The sequence below is a fragment of the Centroberyx gerrardi genome, chromosome 19 (genome assembly GCF_048128805.1).
Source record: "Centroberyx gerrardi isolate f3 chromosome 19, fCenGer3.hap1.cur.20231027, whole genome shotgun sequence".
In the NCBI taxonomy this organism is placed as follows: Eukaryota; Metazoa; Chordata; class Actinopteri; order Beryciformes; family Berycidae; genus Centroberyx; species Centroberyx gerrardi.
The window spans coordinates 28,045,534-28,051,233 of NC_136015.1; the positions used below are offsets into that span (position 1 = coordinate 28,045,534).

General features: G+C 43.2%; 1 protein-coding gene across 1 annotated transcript in view; it reads left to right on the plus strand.

Annotated features, from left to right (window-relative positions):
* hsf1 (heat shock transcription factor 1) overlaps nt 1-2,902 on the plus strand; it is a 16,789-nt gene extending 13,887 nt beyond the window's left edge. The window contains exon 14 of the mRNA XM_078290499.1: nt 1-2,902. This exon is cut by the window's left edge and continues 710 nt beyond it. The gene's annotated coding sequence lies outside the window, so the exon portion shown is untranslated.
* The last annotated feature ends 2,798 nt before the right edge of the window (nt 2,903-5,700 follow it).

Below are 5,700 nucleotides of genomic sequence, written 5' to 3' on the forward strand. Positions count from 1 at the left end.
ACTGTGGCTCCAGAAGTCCAGGATTCACTGAACAGTTGTTTTCGTTTCCCTGTGTGGGATAATAAAGTTTATCTAATCTCTGCGTGACATGAGTCTCTCCTCATGTCCGTGTCGAAGCCTTCGCAGAGATCTATATCTCAAACAGGAGTTCTGCTGCAACCGACTCAACGCTAACCGACTCAACGCTAACCGCTAACCGACTCAACGCTAACCGCTAACCGACTCAACGCTAACCGACTCAACGCTAACCGCTCACCGACTCAACGCTAACCGCTAACCGACTCAACGCTAACCGACTCAACGCTAACCGCTCACCGACTCAACGCTAACCGACTCAACGCTAACCGCTAACCGACTCAACGCTAACCGCTAACCGACTCAACGCTAACCGCTAACCGGCCTTTCAAACAGAGAAGAAACGACGTCCGACGACTTGGACAGAAGAGGAGCAGTGGCGGTCGAGCGACTGGACGTCCGTTGGACACGGGGAAGGTCACACGGGAAGGTCACACGGGGAAGGTCACACGGGGAAGGTCACACGGGAAGGTCATGTGGTTCGTACGAACGCCTCTGAAACATCGGCTCCAGTAAAAACTTGACTCCGGGTCTAGAACTCGCTCTAGTCGTTTGGCTTCAGAACACTTGGGTTCTGCTGCAGAGCGCGTTCAGTAACTTTCTGCTCGTTCTTTTCGGACTCTAAAGAAAGTTCTGCTCCTGCTAGCTAACTCTCTGTGTTCTGATCTGTTCCCACACGAGGGCAAGGACAGAACCGCAGAACGTTCATTTTTGGGTGAACTGTTCCTTTAAGCGTTGGTCAATAAGCACCTTCCAAATTACTGAAGACAGCAGAATGCAGAACTATTTTTCTTATGCAGAAGTTCTTCTAGAAAGATGATCTGTCTTTAGCAGTTCATGTTTATCTGTCTGAAACCAGCCATCATGTCAGAATCAGTTTATCTTCTTTTCTTCCTTGTTTTTATTTGATCTTTTTATCTTTTTGTTCTTTGCTTCTTGAGCTTTGTCAGGTGATGGAACCTGCAGTTAGTTTTATGGATAGCTGCTTCAGTCTTAGTGCTTCGGCAGAGTTGGACTTGATAGAAACGTCTCGGCTTCATCTGGTTTCAACAAGTCAGACGAGGAGAAACGTGATCTAAAGCCATTCTTAGTGTTACTTTATCTCTTTTACAGTTAAGTTATATTATCATTAAAGCTACAGTCTGTGATGTGTGTTGCGCCCCCTGGTGGCCGTGCAGCAGAACAGTCTCTGCCCCGGAATGACAAGCTAACCTTGCTGGCTAGCTAGCATGCTGATGCTTACTAGCATGGTCATGATGTCAGAAGTTCACTCAGTAGTGTAGCGAGACTGCAGCTCGCGCTTTCAGTTTGTATCGCTCAGTTTGTATTGCCGGTATTGATCCGGTATCGGAACGCTCAGCGGGGCGACGCATCGCAGATCGTAGCTTTAAAGAGTTTTTCTCTTTTTTGTGGAAAGCTGGATTCATCTGTTGGTCTGGTTGTTGTCGAGGCTTTAAGGTAAATAACAGCAGATTGTCTGTTTCTCATGGCATCATTCTGTGTGAATCTCCTCTCTGTCCGGTAGCTGAAGCTTCAGATTTTATTATAAATGAAACTAATCTGCTGTCGCCCTGCAAAGCAAAGCCATCTGGATCTGGTTTAATGTAATATAACAGTTTTATTCAGAGTGAATCAGAAATATATTATGACTGTAGGAAGTAATCGATGCCTTCAGCTCATCGTCAGCTCCGTTACCATAGAAACAACCCCGGTTTCTATATTGGTTTCTACTCACTGCTCCAAGCATCACAGGACAGGAAACAGGAGATGGATGGATTTAATTTTTCTTTAAAATTATTAAAGTCAATTTCTGCCCATCAGGAAGACCCACTGACCAGTTCAGTACAAATACAAATACTGACCAGTTCAGTACAAATACTGACCAGTTCAGTACAAATACAAATACTGACCAGTTCAGTACAAATACTGACCAGTTTAGTACAAATACTGACCAGTTCAGTACAAATACTGACCAGTTCAGTACAAATACTGACCAGTTCAGTACAAATACTGACCAGTTCAGTACAAATACTGACCAGTTCAGTACAAATACAAATACTGACCAGTTCAGTACAAATACAAATACTGACCAGTTCAGTACAAATACTGACCAGTTTAGTACAAATACTGACCAGTTCAGTACAAATACTGACCAGTTCAGTACAAATACTGACCAGTTCAGTACAAATACTGACCAGTTTAGTACAAATACAAATACTGACCAGTTCACAGTATAAATACTAAGCAGTAGGAATACACAGAAGTGCTGTAACTCCATCAGTGTGTATTGGGTCGGTCAGTCCGGAGCTGCTGGATCTGATCTGGGTTCAGTCAGTTTGAACAGCAGACAGTGAAGTAGCAGGTTGTATTGAGACTGAACAGACAGAGATCTGACCTCAGGTCAGTTCACTCCTCACTGAAGAATCTCTGCTTTCACCTTTTACAATACAAGGAAATGTTTTGTGTCATTACAGGTGCGACTGGAGTTAGGACACCGACTCAGTTTCATCTGTGCTTTCAGTCAGAGAGAGACAGAGGGAGAGAGAGAGAGACAGAGGGAGAGAGAGAGACAGAGGGAGAGAGAGAGACAGAGGGAGAGAGAGAGAGACAGAGGGAGAGAGAGAGACAGAGGGAGAGAGACAGAGGGAGAGAGCGAGTTCTACGATGTGTTGTCTTGTTTTGCTGTTCATCATCTTGTATCTTGTTTTGTTGAAGCCTGTCAGTCAGCTCGGCCCGACCAACCGGCTTCTGGATTTGCAGATGGAGCATGAGAACAATATTTTTGTGTATGATATGTTCCAATTAAACCTGGTTGTTTTGAAATAAATGCCTGGTCTCCTTGTGGTCCTCATCTGCAGCGTGTCTCCTCCGGTTCAACAGACATCCGCCTGCAGCACAGAGCCAGCAGGTTTATATATGTGAAGTGACCAAGTCCACTTCACTCGAGTCCCAAGTCAAGTCTCAAGTCAAGTCCATGTCATTAATGTGTCAAGTCTCAAGTCTAAATGTAGAACAGCAAGTCAAGTCAGAACAAATCAAGAGTCCAGTATCAATTTAATATCTTAAAGAAAACTAAATATCTAGGACTTTTCAATGCAATATGGTTTTAATAGGATAAAAACTTGGTAAGAGCATCATGAGTTTGATTTCTATAATCAGTTTCAACTTCAATAAATTCAATCATTCCATACAAATTCAGAAAACAGAATTTAAATTCAGTCGTCCGCTGGAACAAATCTCATCACTTTCAATCTAAGTCATTTACACAAACACAAGATCTCAAGTCAAGACTTTAGAAACCTTTTCAAGTCATCAAAGTACAAGTCAGAGTCAAGTCCCAAGTCACCAGAACCCGTCAGAGTCAAGTCCCAAGTCACCAGAACCCAAGTCAAGTCAAGACTTTAGAAACCTTTTCAAGTCTCAAGTCACCAGAACCCAAGTCAAGTCAAGACTTTAGAAACCTTTTCAAGTCTCAAGTCACCAGAACCCAAGTCAAGTCAAGACTTTAGAACCTTTTCAAGTCATCAAAGTACAAGTCAGAGTCAAGTCCCAAGTCACCAGAACCCAAGTCAAGTCAAGTCTCAAGTCACCTGAACCCAAGTCAAGTCAAGACTTTAGAAACCTTTTTCAAGTCATCGAAGTACAAGTCAGAGTCAAGTCCCAAGTCACCAGAACCAGAGTCAAGTCTCAAGTCTTCTCTTCATGCATCAAGTCGAGTCTCAAGCAATTCAAACTGGGACTGGAGTCCAGGTCATGTGACTCGAGTCCCCACCTCTAAAGTGAATGAAGCCTTTGCACATCTGAGGCAGTTAGTGACAGTTTAATCTCCCGTCCATCGAACTGAGTCCAGACCAAACCACTTTCCACCAAACCCAAAACCACCAAACCTCCTGACTGACTAGATTATTATTTGGTCCAAGTGATAAATGATTAGCTGTAGGTCACCAAACTGTCAGCTGAGAGGAAACTTTGGTCCTGATGCTGCCTGGTGGGATTCAGACTTCTGGTGGTTTCTGCTGGATCTTTGTTCTCATTATGAAGACAAAACCAGATCACATGTGGACTGACAGATCGCTGCAGCTTCACACACCAAGACTTTATTCTGCTGTGTCACATGGAAGACAGTGTTTCAGTTTGATGTTCAAAATAGACGTTACTTTTAATGTAGAAGATTACTTTAAAACCACATACATTTAGCAATATACAAATCCTGACAGTGAAAATGAAACTGTTGTCACTTTCTCTCGGTCTGGTGAATCAGCACAAAGTCAGAATCACCGAACCTTCACAGAGATTCGGTGGAAACTTTTATACAACAAATGTTTTTTTTCCACAGAGAAGACAGACGACGAGCTCGGCGGAACGTTTTCTTTTCTAGAACAAAATAAACCAGACCAGTACAAGATGCCTATAAACAAGTCAGCTTTTTAAATAGTTCAACACCAACACACAGCCGCTACCAGTCACTAGTGGGCGGGGCCTATCGCTAGTGGGCGGGATCTGATTTCCTCGGCCATGCAGATTGGTCGGTACACTGGAATCGGTAGCGCAGGAATCGAACTCGCGGCTTGATGTGGAAGTCAGCAGGTATCCTCCAGTTCCACATTTTCTGCACCTGGGAGGGAAAGAGGTTCCGTCAGACTCATCAGACTCATCAGACTCATCACACTCATCACACTCATCACACTCATCACACTCATCACACTCATCACACGCATCACATTTATCACATGACCGTGTAGGGTGTAGCTGATAGGCTGCAGGTCAGGAGGCAGATGTTAGATTACAGTAGTTTAGATTACATTATATTACATTAAATAATAATAATAACCTTTATTTGTATAGCACCTTTCATACACACCATTCGGCTCAAAGTGCTTTACATTAAGTAAAAATAAAATAAGAATATGGAAATAAAAGAAAATAGACAAAGTGAATTGCATTAAAAGAACACAGTCAAACAGTTAAAATGAAGGCTAATTAAAAGATGTGTTTTTAGCAGTCGCTGCCTCTAATGTTCTCTGGCAGCAGGTCCACAGTTCAGAAACAGGAAACAGGAAACAGGCCAGTCTTCTTCTGAGTGGGGTTTTGTACTTCTGACAAACCAGCAGTAGAAGGACTCTGTAATGTAGGCCGGTCCTGAGCCGTTAAGAGCTTTATATACAAGTAAAAGAACTTTAAAATCGATTCTAAAGGACACTGGGAGCCAGAGCAATGCAGCTAAAACCGGAGTGATCTGCTCTCGCTTCCTTGTTTTTGTTAAAAGTCGAGCTGCAGAGTTCTGGATCAGCTGAAGCCTCTCAATAGACTTTTTATGGAGGCCGGTAAAGAAGGTTTTACGGTCCAGTCTACTGTGACAAACATGAGAGTTCACTTTTCAGCATCTTTCTGGGTCAGGAGGGGCCGCACCTTGGCAATATTTCTAAGATGAAAGAATGCTGTTCTGGTCTTCTTGTTTATATGGGAATTAAAACTTAGATCAGAATCTCAGATTACACCCAGGCTTGATACTTCTGATCTGATCCAGGGATTCAGGTTCAGGTCTTGGGGAGAGTTCTTCCCTTTTGGCTTTGGGGCCGATCAAAAGGATTTCTGTCTCATCTTCATTGAGTTTTAAGAAATTTG